Source organism: Carettochelys insculpta, chromosome 1, assembly GCF_033958435.1.
Source record: "Carettochelys insculpta isolate YL-2023 chromosome 1, ASM3395843v1, whole genome shotgun sequence".
NCBI lineage: Eukaryota > Metazoa > Chordata > Testudines > Carettochelyidae > Carettochelys > Carettochelys insculpta.
In genome coordinates this window covers 190,564,998-190,581,019 of record NC_134137.1, presented here as the reverse complement: position 1 = coordinate 190,581,019, position 16,022 = coordinate 190,564,998, and positions in this window count along the sequence as shown.

Here is a 16,022-nt window from a genome sequence, read left to right as displayed (position 1 = left end):
GCAAAAGGCCATTTCGAAGATTACTAATGAGGCACTGAAATGCATATTCAGTGCCTCATTAGCATGCTGCCAGCTGCGGCTTTTCAAAATTGCTGTGTTTCACTGCCACGTGGCTCGTCCAGACAGGGGTCCTTTTTGAAAGGACCCCACTAACTTCTAAATCCTCTTATTCCTCAGCAGATACACTGTTTCAATGTAGACATGGCCATTTAGGGGTAAATTGCAGCTAAATAACAGCACAAAATACTGAGAGCCAGGACTGGTGGCTCTAAACAAACTTTATGAGACCACAGAAAACTTGGCTATACTCATGTAAAGTGGTTGTCCAACTAACTAAAATAATTGTGAATTACAGTGTTTGTCTGATCATAGAGTTCTGGATTAGAGAGCTTCAATCTGTAGCTTAAAGGAATGAGAGAAGCCAAAAATAAAAATTAACCACTCTAGCTGACTCTGCATTAGGGAGAAATGTGATCGGCTTGCACTGAAATGGGGTCTTATTGCAATGTAGATGCAACAGATAGGTTAAATTCTGAAAATATCTATCATCTAAAGGCAAGCAGCATACAAACAACCTGAATGTCCTTCCATAGTTACTTCCTGAGCCTGGGATCATTCCTCTGTAGGGCCACTCCCCCATTCACATTACATATGTGTTTGGCAGTATTGCCAACCCACCAAATTTTAAAATCAAGGGTGAACCCAGATCTCCTGAGGGAAAAAAGTGTGTGTATATGTGTGGTGCAGGAGCCATGAAGCTTTCTTTGATTATCAAGTTCATCTTCAGTACTGAGGAAAATGTACACTATACAATAATGACACCTTAAAATACGAGAAAATGCCACAGAATCTGTTGACAAACATCTTGACTTAAGCCAGTCAATTTAATTACAGACACACCTCAAAATGTGATCTAATAGACACACATTATAATTCCCTTTCCTTTCACAGTTCTTATGAAACATTAAATACATATGTTGATACTAAATTATAATAAAATGCTGTGGATGAAAAAATAAACAGAAGTGATGTATTTTCTTTGTCTGCTTTCAGAGGTAAACCATTATAAAAGATTCATCCCCTGACAAACGACATATTTCAGCTTCCAGTGCCACTAAAAACTGAAAATAATCATTCCTTATTTATTAATGAAGTAGAGCCAGCTACACAGTCATACATACACAAAATAAAGTTGTTTATCTTGAAACTGCAATTACTTTAGAATCATAATTCAATTATTATTATTGGTTCTCTACCACCATACTTGACTTTAAGGAAGGGTTTAAAAACTGTAGTAAATTCCAGTTAATTATTTGCCACTAATGTAATTATTCATAGAAATTGACCTTTGTTACTGCATTCTAAAATGGAACTCTCAGCTAAATTAAAAAAGCAGAATAGATCTATAACATGCTACTTATTCAATTGTATGTGTTCATTAGAGCCTACCAAACATGAAATTGAATCCATATCCAAATATATATTAGTTTTGTATTGCAGCTTTACACATTTCTGTGCTATAATTCTTCAGAATATACCAACTATAGTGTTTAGCTTTGAGCGTATCTTTTAATATTATTATCCATACAAGTTTCCATTACTTCTATTATAGCTTCGTGGACATAATTTGAATTAATTTCAGGCAATATAAGCTAAAAGCGTTTTTGACTAAAGGATCGACTTTCACAAGCATCCATCAGAACTTTGAAATAATAAAGCTTTACAAAGTCCCCACAAATAAAATCAAAAATTGAAAGACACTAGAAATTAAAATGTTCAACTCAGTGAATATTCTGGTCCACACCTGCTAAGACATGGGGTTTAATCACTCAGTTAGTAGCTCAAAACTGACATAACCTACTTAGGAGATGCTCCAGAAAGCTATATTTGACATTTTATGATTGTTTGCCTTGGCACAAGTTTACTGATTTAATCACTGACATCCAGGCCTTATGTGGCAATAGGCTTTGATAAGGACAATGGAGTTCTTTTGTGAATCCTCTGAGAACTCCTCTGATATCCTTTCAAAGTGGAGGTAGTCAGTAACTAGAAGCATTATGGAAATGTTTATTTGTTTCACAGCAGGGTCAGTATGGCTTTTCTTTAAAAAATCAAAGATAAAATTTTTGAAAGCACTTAACTGACTTACGAACCACTTCCATTTTCAAAAGTGATACTCACTTAGGACCCTAAATTTCTTTGACAGTCAATGGTACTCTGAGTCATATGTTACTAAGTCATATGCGATTTAGGTACTTAGCCTAAATTTACAGGCTATCCTCCTATTGCTGTTTAAGAATCCCCATCTTCAGGTTTTTGATTTCTCTCTTCTTCTCTCTATTGGTGTCCCTTAACATTTTATTTTGGGATGACCTTATCTGTTCACACAGCTTTATCACTGTTTTCATGCTGCCTCATCTTCAAACGTTCTCCTTGTATTAGGATAAACCAAACTTATATCTATGCTCCCGAGCTTCTTCCTATCTTGCATTCAGGCCAAATTCTGTACAGGTCTGGTCCGCAAACATCATTGTTCTATATTTTCTTGCTCTGTGCAATTTCTTCTCTCTGCTTGAAGTTAGAGTTGCTCAAAAATGTTCAAAGGAAACATTTTTTTGCCAAAAGAATTTATATATAAATTTATAAATTTCATATATATATATATATATATATATATATATATGAAAGTAGAGCAAACAATTTAATAAATTCCTGTTGAATTCAATTTTTGTGGTCAACCTGACTTGTGAACCAAAATTAAGTATTGCATTTCAGGTCAGACAAATGTTTCATTTAAGCAAATTTAATGAAAAAAAATGGCTTGGTGACACCAACAATCAATCAGGTAGTCAAAATGCTGTATTTGATATTTCCTATGAAATTCCTATGAATTTCTCTTTATATATTTCTCCCAGTCTAAAATATTCCACTTTCTTCCATCATTCCCAGACCACTCTCTCTCTGTCTCTCTTTATTTCAATCTGCCTTTAAATTTCTTCCTGTGACTCTTTCACCGATAAACCATGAATGCAGTGAGGTGAAACTAAAATTTACAAAAAAGAAAAAAAAAGTAAACCTCTACAGTGAAAAGGGTCATCAGTGACCAAGAGAAACACAGAAAATACATCCAACATCCCTTTCTTGTGAAAAGAAAAGAAAGTGATTTAAGACTGTAATCCAAGGACCATAACCTAAACAATGAGCAAATAAGGAAATTACAGAGATCAAATAGCAATTTACAGTAACACTTTGCAATGGTAAGTACCATACTGAGTAACACAACAACAAAAAAAAGCAGGATTTTTCTGGGAGTGGGGGGTGGGAGGAGGAAAATTTGTTTTATAAAAATAAACAGATATTTTTAAAAAGCTGTATGGCATCATAAGGGACCTTTTCAATTCTGAGAGACTCAGCGCAATAGCATTATCAACTGTTTTGCCCACCAGATAAGGAGTAGAAGCTTCTAGTGACAGAGATTTTATCTTCATCTATAATCTGTACTAACCAGACCGGCAATACCCAACCTAAAATTAATAAATTGCTTCCTTCACCCTGCCCGCACTCTGGATCATGTCCAGAGTAAGGTGTAGGAGTTGCGGAAGGGGTACGCCGGGGCCCAGGACTCGGCCAGCTGGTCTTGGACTGCTCCCGCTGCTTGCCCCTATTACAGGGAGCTCAGGGCCTTCCTGGGCCTCCAGAATACCTCCTCCCCCTGGCCACCATTGACACCATGGCCGACGAGCCCCAGCAGGCCTCGGAGCCAGAGTCTGGCCCAGAGGCCAGCCCTGCACCCTGGGGCCCACTCGAGGAGCCCCCCCCCCAGGACAGCGGAGGAGGGGTCCCGAAGCGAGGATGGAGGGCTTGTCATAGACCTCCCCTCCCAGAGCACCAGACAGGCATCCGCCCACCAGGGTTCCCCTGACCACGGCAATGGACGGTCAGATACGTACCCCACAGGGCACACACCCACAGGTCATGGGGTGGGGGTACCAGACACGACCGGGAGCCTCACACACCCCCAGCAGACCCCAACCCGTGAATGCCCAGCCACAGCACGGTCCAAGGATGGCAGCACGGCCATCAGCGCCTGTCAGCACCCGCACCCATGGACAGCACTGTGCCCTAACCCAGCGGGTGGGGGGACAATGCAATGGGGACACCCAACGGGGGCATCACACCCACCGACAGGGACAGAGACCCAGCATCCAAGGTGGGAGGGGGGAACGGGCCACAGGCCAGGGCACAGTACTAACAGCCTTCCCGTCCCTCTCTCCCTCTCTGCAGCTGCACCATCCAATGTCCCAGGCAGCCAGGCACCTTCCGTCATCCCCAACAGCTCACTGGATGTCAGCCACCGCCAACGCCCAGAGACACCCCCAAGGCCACCACTGGACCCTGGGGATGGCCCCCATGGAACCCCATCTCCTGGACACTCTCTGGAGGCAGATGGAGGTGGCCGAGGAGAGACTCCACTTCAACTGGGAGGAGTCCACTTGGCGCTGGGTGGCGTAGGAGGATTTCATGGGGGTCTTCCGGGACACAGCTGGATAGATCTGGGAGGCCATCACCCGGCTCCCGCCTACTGCTGCCCCCCCCCCCCCCGGGCCGCCCTCCCCGCCACTCCACCCAATGCCCCCTCTGCTTTGCTTCCTGCTGCTCCACCTGCCTCACTGCCTGCCACCCCACCTGCTGCCCCACCTGCCGTGCCACCTGGAGTGGAGCCCACTGGGGCTGAAGACCAGCCGGTGGAGGCATCCCAGCCGTACTTGCTGGTCCTCCCAGGCCCCAGCCGGCTGCGCCGGGGACTCTGGGCAAGCGGGGAGGTGTCACAAGCTGTACCCATCAGGGGTCACACCCCTCTACCCCCCCAGATTGATGGGGCTGACACCCAAGCCATCTGCCAGGCCCCCATTTGTATATAGTTGTCCTTCTTTGTATATTGATTGTAGTTTTTGTTGTGAACATAAGACAGTTACCAGTTTTCCAAAAATCACAGTTTTATTTTCCAAAGAACTACAGACCTGTGCTCGTTGCGGGGTGGCATGCGGGTGTTGGGGGCGGTGTGTGGGAAGTGCGGGCGGTGTGGGCGGGGGTCCTCCGGGAAGGCCAGGGAAGTACTCAGGGGTCTCCCTGATCGAAATGGGCCCACAGAGCCTCACGGACCCTTAACCCTTTGTGGTGGGCCTGGCGGCTGGGTGCAGTGGCCGGCTGGGGGAAGCCTGTGCCATTGTCGACCGCCTACCCCAGATGAAGGCCTCCCCCTTGCTCTCCACAATGTTGTGGAGCGTGCAGCTTGCACCCACAACCTGGGGGATGTTCTGGAGGCTGACATCCAGGAGGGCAAGGGGGCACTGCCAGTGGCCCTTCAGGCAGCCAAAGGTCCTCTCCACCACCTGGTGAGCATGGTTCAGACGGGCGTTGAACTGCTCCTGGCTGGTGTATGGGCGCATGAGCCGGGGCTGGAGGGGGTAGGCCACATCCACCATGAGGCAGAGGGGCATGGTGGTGACCCCCAGAGGGATCTCCCTCTGGGAGATGTAGGTCACCGCCTCCAGCCAGTGGCACAGGCCAGAGTTTCTAAAAACACAGGCATCATTTGTGCAGCCGGGCCAGCCCAGATACATGTCCTGGAAGTGGCCCTGGCTGTTCTCCATGGCCTGCAGGACCACAGAGTGGTAGCCCCTGTGGTTGATGTATCTTCCTCCCCTGTGGTCCGGGGCATGGATGGGGATGTGGGTCCCATCCAGGGCCCCGAAGCAGTTCGGGAACCCCATGATGGTGAATCTGGAGATGGCTGCATCCAGGTCCCTGAGCCAGATGACCCTCTGCAGCAGCATGACATTGAGCTCACAGACCACCTTTGGGGAGGGAACACAGGTGCCCATCAGGGTTTGCAGGGTGCCCCAGGGCCCTTCCCCCCCAGGCTCCCCTCCCAGGCACCTCCCTGGGTACCTCCCCACCCAGCCCCTCCTTCCCCGGCACCCCTCCCTCCCCAGCTCCACACCCGCCCCCCCGCCTCCAAGTGGGTGCATGCCCAGGCCTCCTTACCTCCATGATGATGGCCATGGCCGTGGCCTTTCCCACTCCAAACTGGTGTCCCATGGAGTGATAGCTGTCTGGAGTGCCCAGTTTCCAGATGGCTATTGCTACCCTCCTCTTGATGGGGAGGGTGCCGCATCCATGTGTCCTGGTGCCTCAGTGCAGGGATGAGCCACTGGCAGAGCTCCAGGAAGGTCTGCCGGTGCATGCAGAAGTTCCACAGCCACTGGTTGTCATCCCACTCCCGCATAACCAGCCGCTCCCACCACTAAGAGCTGGTGAGGTAGCTCCACAGGTGGGGGAGCAGCTGGCAGGGGAGGAAGATGGGAGCCCAGTGGTCAGGGGCATCCCTGTCTGCCCCCGGGGAGGGCTCCTCTGTCAGGAACCACTGGGCGTCCTCCCAGGCAGCACTTAGCACGGCACTTGTCCCCTGGATGACTACCTGGAGGGCCTCCTTCTGCTGCTGCTGCTGCTGCTGGGGGTCCATAGCTGCTGTGACTTGGTCTGCGAGAGTGTGGAGATTACTCTGTGGACATTGTGCTGTTAGGCTGGGTGTTTCTGGGAGGGGCCATTTAAAGGAATGGCTTGCTGTTGACCCGGAAGGGCTAATCCAGCCCGTGACCTGGTCTGCGGGCTTTCCTGGCCTCTTATTTCGATGGGGAGCACTTGTGTGTGTGGATGCTCAGTGTTTCCTTCTGGGGCAGCTCCTTTTGACGTTCCCCGTCGCTACTTCAACATTAAACATCGACGGCACCAGCCCTGGAGGACGTGTAGATGATACGTGTCGAAGTAGCTTATTTCGTTGTTCTTACTTTGAAATAGGCTACTTCGATATGGTATGCTTGTGTAGACGTAGCCTATGTGGAAGGACAAACTAATAATAATAATAATAATAATAATAATAATAATAATAATTTTAAGGTTAAAAGAAAGGTCCAAAATGTGTTTTTGTTTGGGTGTGGAAACAAAGTCAGGCCTATTTTCTCCCTCACACATACCCATACCTTCACACAAAGAGAAAATCCTTTCTCCATATTTCACTGATATTAAAAAGGACTGTTAGGATAATCTAATCTAATTTCCCTCATAGCAGGAGACATAGAATCTTACCCAGTGATTCCTGTATATGCACAGGTTCTAGTCCTTTCCTTTACACAGAACTATCATTATATCCATGCAGTAGAGCTAGTGCCCTATCCCCCCATGCACACAAAAGAAAGAAAAAAAAAGGAATCTTCTTCTATCAAAAGAAACAGCTGGGAACAGCTAGTCATTCACTTAAGATATGGGAAATCTATGTTCAATTCACCTTCATTTTGGCCAGAAATGTTGTCATGGACCTACTCACCTTTCTTAAGAAAATCTGTCTCAAAACTGATATGTTTCAGTTTAATTGAAACAAAATCTTGATGGGAAAGTGTTTCATTATAATTCATCTGTTTTGGAAGAAATCAGATTATCATTTTCAGTTCTTTTTTTCTTTAAAATCAATGAAATGGTTAATACAAAGATGTTTTAAACCAAAAGGAAATGAGAAATGACTGGGAAAAAAAATAAAAAAAGACTGAAAACAACAATCTCACTCCTAATGCTGTGTGCTATTGGTTGTGCTTCAGTTGTCTTTGCAGGAAAAAAACAAACAAACAAGAAAAAACAGATCAGATAGTCTAGGAAAACACCAAATTCACCCTGGGTTATCTCACTTCCATCTCCTTCTTGAGAAATTACTACAGCTGCAAGTGAAAATTACTTTCATAGCCAATAATTTCCAAATAAGAGTGGTAGAATTTGAAAGAAAAATTTGAAGAGAAAAGAAGACCTGTTGGCACATGCTCTTCTCCATCTGCATACCCACACAATAGAAAATTAGGAACAAAAGCCCACACAGGTACCTTGGAGAATTTCCTAAACAAACAAGTCAGTTTCCCAGAATGGCAAGAAGGAAGAGAATGGTGAATTGACGGCATCGATTGAACTGAAGCAATTCAAAATCTCAGGAAGTATCACTGAAAATATACGGAAGGAAAGATCCGTTGAGGCACTCGACACAAAAAAGCCTCCTGCATCACACATAGGTGTGACCATGCCCTTGTATCAACTTTCCTCTCACAAAACAATCATGTCTGTCTGTAAATTTCAAACAGCTGTTTCCTTCAGGTCCTGCTCAAGTGCCTACAAAGCTAAATACACAGATGAATAGATAAAGACAAACACAATGGCTGGGTCTACATGTGCCCCTTCCTTTCGAAAGGGGCATGTTAATGAGTAGGTTCAAAAGATGCTAATAAGGCTCTGCAGTGGTGATCAGAAGAAGGGCATTCGAAAACTGGGTTGGGGGGGTCCTTTCAGAAGGTCCCGTCTCCACAGGCGGCATGCGATTCAAAAAGCCGCACTTTCGAATTGCCGTGGCCGCCATTACGCTAATGAGGCGCTGCTTATAATCATGCCATGTAACATCTATTAACTTGTTTAAAACTTGTATTATGTCTGTTACTGGTTTAGCTCTAATACAGGTAGCAGTACAAAAAGTGGGCAGTCAGAAGTTACTATTATTTCTTCCTCAAAGCTGCTTTTCTGCTTTAGTCCAATCAAAGGCAGTGACAGCAACAACATACTTGGGTTAATCTAATTCTTGACCTTCCCCCACACCCCTCCACTCTCTGATTTGCCCACCTTGATCATTTTTTTCTGATTTGTCCTCCTTGATTACTGTTTTTGGTTCTCTGTGCCTTAAATATTGAGTCTGTTCTGGTCTGGCTATGGTCTGAAGAAGTGGGTCTGTCCCATGAAAGCTCACCTAATAAATTATTTTGCTAGTCTTTAAAGTGCTACTTGACTGCTTTTTGTTTTGATTGTATATAGACTAGCATGGCACCCTTTCTGTTACTTAGAAATGTGTGGACCATACACTGCCTTCAGCCCATCACAGAATTCTTTAAAATCATGTCTATCAGCTGTATCTTGAAGTTTAAAAGCTTTATATTTCCACCAGTCCTCTTTCATTTACTGCCCACATGCAGGTTTGTTGCTAAATGCTTCCAGTGGTATCTTCATGTTGAGTAGCACCTAGCTGCAGAAATAGCTCAATTTTCACAAATATTTTAGCTGTAATATTTTCTCGGTTTTTGAGCATGTGCTGTGTCCAGTGTTCAGATGACAATCACTGGATAAAGTTGTATGAGCTCGTTTTGGCTTAAATACACTAATCTATTCTGAGCAAACAGTTTACCAGTGAGGCTTAGGAGGGAGATTCCACGGTAGTTGTTGCAGTCGCTTCTGTCTCCTTTGTTCTTATACAATGTTACAATGTTAGTGTCGCGCATATCCTGTGGAACCTCACCCTCTTTCCAGCACAGGCACAGTAGCTCATGTAGGGGTTCCAGGAGCGTGTCCGCAGCACATTTGATTACCTCTGGTGGTAAACCATCCCGACCAGGGGCCTTTCCTGCTGCAATGCTGTCGATGGTTCTCTTCAGTTCATCCACAGTCGGTTCTTGATCCAGCTCATCCATTACTGGTAGGAGCTCGACAGCATCGAGGGCTGCGTCAACCACAACGTTCTCGCGTGAGTACAGCTCGGAGTACTGCTCAACCCAGCGCTCCATCTGTTTGGCTTTGTCAGCAATGATTTCACCAGATTTGGATTTCAGAGGTGCCATCTTGTTCTGGGTGGGTCCTAATGCCTTCCTCATACCCTCGTACATTCCTCTGAGATTACCAAAGTCGGCACAGGTCTGGATGTTGCTGCATAGCTGGAGCCAGTGGTTGTTGGCACAGCGCCTGGCTGCCTGCTGTACTGTTCTTCTGGCCTCTCTAAGTGCTTCCTGGGTACTCTGGCTCGGTGAGCGTTTGTACTCCAGGAGTGCAGCGCGCTCCTTTTCAATGACTGGAATCATCTCATCGGCGTTAGCTTCGATCAGTCGTTCGTGTTTCTAGCTCTTCTTCCAAACACCGACAAGGCCATGTTGTAAACTGTATCCCTCAGATGATGCATCCTTGGCAGACTCCAGAAGACTGCTGAGAGGGTGTGCCCCGAATCACAATGCGGATTCAGCGCAGAGAGGTCTACCGTTGACATGGTCTTCTCTCTAAGGCAGCTACAGGAGAAGTGCAGGGAGCAGAGAAAGCCACTCTACATAGCCTTCATCGACCTGACCAAGGCCTTTGACTTGGTCAGCAGGGATGGTCTGTTCAAACTGCTCCACAAGATAGTCTGTCCTCCATGGTTACTCAAGATGATCCAGATGTTCCACGAAGACATGAGAGGAACCATCCAATATGATGGTGCATTATCAGATGCTTTCAGAATCAGGAGCGGCGTCAAACAAGGATGAGTGCTTGCTCCAACATTGTTCGGGATCTTCTTCGCACTCCTCCTGAAGCATGCCTTAGGATCTTCAACAGAGGGCATCTTGCTGCACGCAAGATCTGGTCGGAAACTGTTTAACCTTGCAAGGCTAAAAGCTAAGTCTAAGGTGCGGGAAGTCCTCATCAGAGACATGCTGTTCGCAGACGATGCTGCTGTAGTGTCTCACACAGAAGACCAGCTTCAAAAACTGCTGGATCAGTTCTCCAAAGCGTGCAAGGACTTTGGGCTTACCATCAGCCTAAAAAAGACAAACGTACTCGATCAGGATGTTGCTGAATCCCCATCAATCAGCATTGACAACTATACGTTAGAGGTCGTCCACGAGTTCGTTTACCTCGGGTCCACCATCACTGACACCCTGTCATTGGACACTGAGCTAAATAGGAGGATCGGAAAAGAAGCCACAACTCTGTCCAGACTCAGCAAGAGAGTGTGGAATAACAGCAAGCTGTACACTCACACCAAAATGCAAGTCTACAGAGCCTACATTCTCAGCACCCTCCTTTATGGCAGCGAGACTTGGACCCTATATGCCTGCCAGGAAAAGAGGCTGAATGTCTTCCACTTGTGCTGCCTCAGGCGCATCCTTGGAATATCATGGAAGGACAGAGTGACCAACACCGCTGTCCTCGAGCAAGCTGGAATCCCAACCATGCATACCCTCCTCAGGCAGCATCAGCTCCGCTGGCTTGGCCACGACCACAGGATGAATGATGGAAGGATTCCAAAAGACATCCTGTATGGTGAGCTAGCCTCTGGCAAAAGACCTCCCGGACGCCCCCAGTTGCACTACAAAGATGTCTGCAAGGGAGACCTCAGAGAGGTAGACATCGAGCTGGACAACTGGGAAGAACTAGCAGACGACCGCAGCAGATGGAGGCAGGGGTTACACAAGGGCCTTCAGAAGGGTGAGATGAAGATCAGACAGCTACCAGAGGAGAAGCGAGCGCACAGAAAACACAATAAGGACTTGCCAGACATCCACTACATCTGCAAGAGATGCAGCAAGGACTGTCACTCTCGTGTGGGTCTTCATAGTCACAATAGACGCTGTAAATTAAGTCCTCAATTGAAACTTTAAAGGGCGCGATCCATAGTCTATGCAGACTGAAGGATGCCTACTACTACACTAACCTACAAATGTATGTACTAGAAATGGGTCCAAATCAAATTGTAGACATATTCCTACACCTGAACTTTAGAGAATTCTGTCAGTGTCCAAATTTTGGCTTTCAGCATGCCAAACCGTTACATGCATTTTCCTCCCATTTGTGTTTGTAATTGCGATTTCTGTGAAACATTATCATTTAAATTGATCTACACATACCTCAGACCTCAAAAAGGCACCTACATATTAAATGCTATTGCTGACAATTTTACAGCATATTGTTTTAGGGAAAAAAATAGCTCCGGTAGATTGATACTTGAGAGATCTTTTCTATTTGTCTTATGGTTTAACTTATAGCCTCCAAAAGTGTCCCCTCTAATTTTTTTTCCCCATTCATGAGTAGAATAAATTTTGTTATGTGTACCGAGCATATGTGAATGTGCACCACCAGTAGAAACATATACTGCCCACTGTTTGGTGCTCTGTTAATCAGCCAGGCAGCATCTGAATTTCTCCTGGATTTCCCCCAAGCACTCAGCTCACAGGAACACTTGCTTCTGAACTATTGCTGTCTGTTCTCTTTTTCTCTCTCTCTCTCAGAAACGAGCACCCGTGAGTACAGAAATAGATTACCTGCGGGCAGAGGAAGAGAGGTGAGATCTATTACATATTCCACATAGATAGTGCTTATCTAGGGACTTCAGGAGCAATCTCCAGGGAGCTCACTGGAATCTCACCATCAGCAGTTAGTGAGGAATCCACTCTCCAATTCTTAAAATATTTTGTCAGTTGTGAAGTGATTTAAGGTGCTTATTAATACTTAACTTGTGAAGGGACTGTGAGCCCTTATGTTTAGCTGTTGACGCTTACAGGGAGAAAATGTTTTTGCTTACAATTGCTAAGGGAGACTAAAGGAATGGATCTCTGCAGTTAAAAGCTTTTCCATGGTCAGATTCAGTAGGATAAATACATCTGATTTGAAAATGGACATTTTTCCCATTTGAAGACAGTTAAAAAAATGTTTAGGTGATGAGTTTTCTGTGACCCTCTTATGTTTTTCATATTCCTTCCCCACTTCTTTTCCAGAAGATAAAATGGGGAGATAATTTTTAAAAAGGAGAGAAGAATCCCAACTCAAAAAATCTGAAACCAAAATGGAATCCAATTTTTTTCATATTCCAAGAGAAATCAAAATGAAATTTTACTTCTAGTTCAAAATGAATAATATTTTTTCAAAATATTGATTTCTAATGAAGTGGGTTCTTTTTTAATTTATCCTATCAGAAAATCAAAACCATTTCCTAAAACTGTCATTTTACTGTAAAAGGAAAGCTGATTGTGACTCAATCTTGCTCTCTATTGGAAAGAGTTTTTGACTGAAACATTTCAGCTAGGGCTGGGAAATGACCTTCTCTCTTACGAATCTGAATATATAAAAGCATTCCTGTCTCTGAAAAAAATGTAAACCTGCTGTCCATAATGATTTTGTCCATCTCAAGCATAATTCCACACACAGCAGGAAGCTGACTTTATCTGTCCTGCTATATGCTACCTTTTCTTTTGCAGCTGAGAGCAGATGTTTTTTATGTTTAACAAACAAACTATGTAAACTTATGGTCTTCTAATTTAAAAATGATAGTGTCATTAGTCTCTTATGGAAATTCTAGGAACATGTGTAGGCAAGGCCCTAGTTTACGTATAAAAAACCTACAGTTCAGTGTTATGGATAATGCTACTCTAAATAGCCCCAGTTCATAGTGTCTCTGGGCATGTCTTGGCACCCCTGTACTCTAAGTTATTGGTAACATGTTTTGGGTATGCCATGAGCTCCAAGGCAAGTACCTGCAGACAGTAGGCTCTCAGAAGTCTGAACCTAAGTGAGAGTCTTCATTCTGGGAACAGAGGACTCCTTTACTGGTGCTGTCAGAAATAAAATGAAAATACCCCAGATGTGATTACTTTGGGTTATAAACGAAAGAGGAAACAACTGTTTGTAACTCAGCCTTGAGGGATACTGACTCCAGGGCTCTGCTCTTCCAGCAGCAATTCCCTAGCTGAAGGTCAGTCATTTTTAGGGATGCCTGCTCTGATAGAAGCTATCCTGGGAGATCTTTTTTTTTCATAACAGAACAATGTCATTTCCTTAACATATCCTATGAAAATCTCCCAGATTGCTTTGATTATTCACTGGGGCTATGTCTAGATTTCTGAGAACTGTCTGCAAAAGATACACAAATTGTGCAATGTATTTGCGTATCTTTTGCTAACAGTAACATTGGGAGAGGCTTTTCTGACATTTGGCCTGTCCACACAGGGCCAAATATCAAAGAATTCCCCTCAGTAAAGACATCCCTTCTTCTGTGTGCAATGAGGTGTACAGGGAGGTCAGCAGACTTCTCCTGACTGGCAGATATCTTCCGACATATCTACAATCTGGACACATGCTCTGTCGACAAAACTTCTGTCAACAGAAGCTTGTAGTCTAGCTCTAGTTCTATGAGAGTCCAGACAAATCCTGGATGTTTGGCAGGCCTTATCCTTTTATTTGTTTTGTGTTGACCTGTTTGCACAGCCTTCGCATAGATTTGCTGGCCATCTCAATCTCTGTTACCACTGGCTCCTATGACATAAACAGGCTGCTGCCTAGCTTCTCTCTAGGATAGATAACAGAGTCCTCAGACAAATGAAATGTTAATAGATCTTAGTATCAAGAGTGTCCAACTGATTCATTTTATTGGTATTGAGTTTTCCTCCTTCAAATCAATTTAGCTGAAGGAATTTTATATTGAACAAATTGTAGAGGATTGGCTGCATAATAGGAATGTGGTTAAAAAAGGATTTTAACGTACTTAGTAATAATGTGATTGCATTAAATAAGTATCAGCTGTAACAGGACCCTCTTGGGGGATTTTTGTCTTCTACTATGGCAGTAGTATGCTCACTAAAATGTTTAGTAGCAACTGCAAATCTAATTTAAAGAATGACAATAAAAATGAGGTAGGATCAGAGAAAAAGAAAGTTAAAAATTACTTAGATAACTAAGATGTCTTCAGTTCACCAGGGTCTGATGAAATACAGCCTAGAATACTCAAGGAGGTGACTAAGGAGATATCTGAGCCATTAGCAATTATATTCAAAAAGTCACCAAAGACAGGAGAGATTCCAGAAGACCGGAGAAGAATAAATGTAGAATCAATCCTTAAAAAAGGTAATAAAAACAACCCATAGAATTATAGACCAACCAGTCATCTTAACTTCGGTACCTGAGAAGATAATGAAGCAAATAATGAAGCAATTAAACTGCTGACACCTAGAAAACAATGTGATAAGTAAGAGTTATTGTGGATTTATTAAGAACAATCGTGCCGAACCAACCTCATAGCTTTTTTTTTTTCCTTTTTTTTTTTAACATGGTAGCAAGTTTCGCTAATGGAAGAAGCCAAGGGTGCTGCAACATTTTTAAAGTGGGAGTGCTGACAGCTGTTGTACCTAACTGGAGACCCTGTATTTAATGGAAACTATTTCATGCCAGAGGGTACTGCAACACCCCTTGCACTGTTGCAAAAAATAAACAAACAAAAAATCATCATTATGGAAAGTATTAGCAGGCTGTATAAGCAAGGCACAAGAAGTAAATCCTTCACTCTACTCCATATTGATTAGTCCTCATAATGGAGTATTGTGCCCAGTTCTGGGTGCAATATTTCAGGAAAGATGTGGGCAACTTTTAGAAAGTCCAGAGAAGAGTACCAAAGATGATTAAAGGTATAGAAAACATGACTTATAAGAAAAGATTGAAACAACTGAGGTTATTTAGTTTGGAGAAGACTGATGGAGATGTGCTAACAGTTTTAAAGTACATAAAAAACTGTTACAAATAGGAGTGAGAAAAATTAGTTTTCTTTAATTTCTGAAGACAGAACAAAAAGAAATTGACTTAAATTGAAGCAAGGATAGTTAGATTGGACATTAGGAAAAACACTTCCTAACTTTCACAGTAGTTTAAAAACTGGAAAAAAATGCCTAGGAGGTTGTAGAATCTCGACTGCTGGAGACATTTAAGAGACTATTAGACAAACAACTATCAGGGAGGGTCTAAGTCAGGGGCAGGAGATAAGAAGGGAGAGGTTCCACAGCATTAGCCCCTATCGGTCTGCTACCTCTATTTTTACCTGTGTTTGCACAGTTAAGCGTGCTTGCTGCTCCCATTTTCCATGGATCACCATTCCTCACCAGTGGGAGCTGCAGGAAGTAGCATGGAGCAGGATGATACAAAGCTGCACAGTATAGACAGCAGCCCAACAGGGCCTAATCCTGGCAAACCAGATCCAGCCTGTGGATCTCATCACTGGTCTAGGTAATATTTATTTGTGTCATGAGTACCGGGGACTGAACTAGAAGATCTCTCAAGGTTCTTTTCAGTCATATGAGTCTTTAATTCTATTATTACACCATCACAGCACATTGCTATCCGATTCATGGACAGAACTTTATGGTTGCCTATGA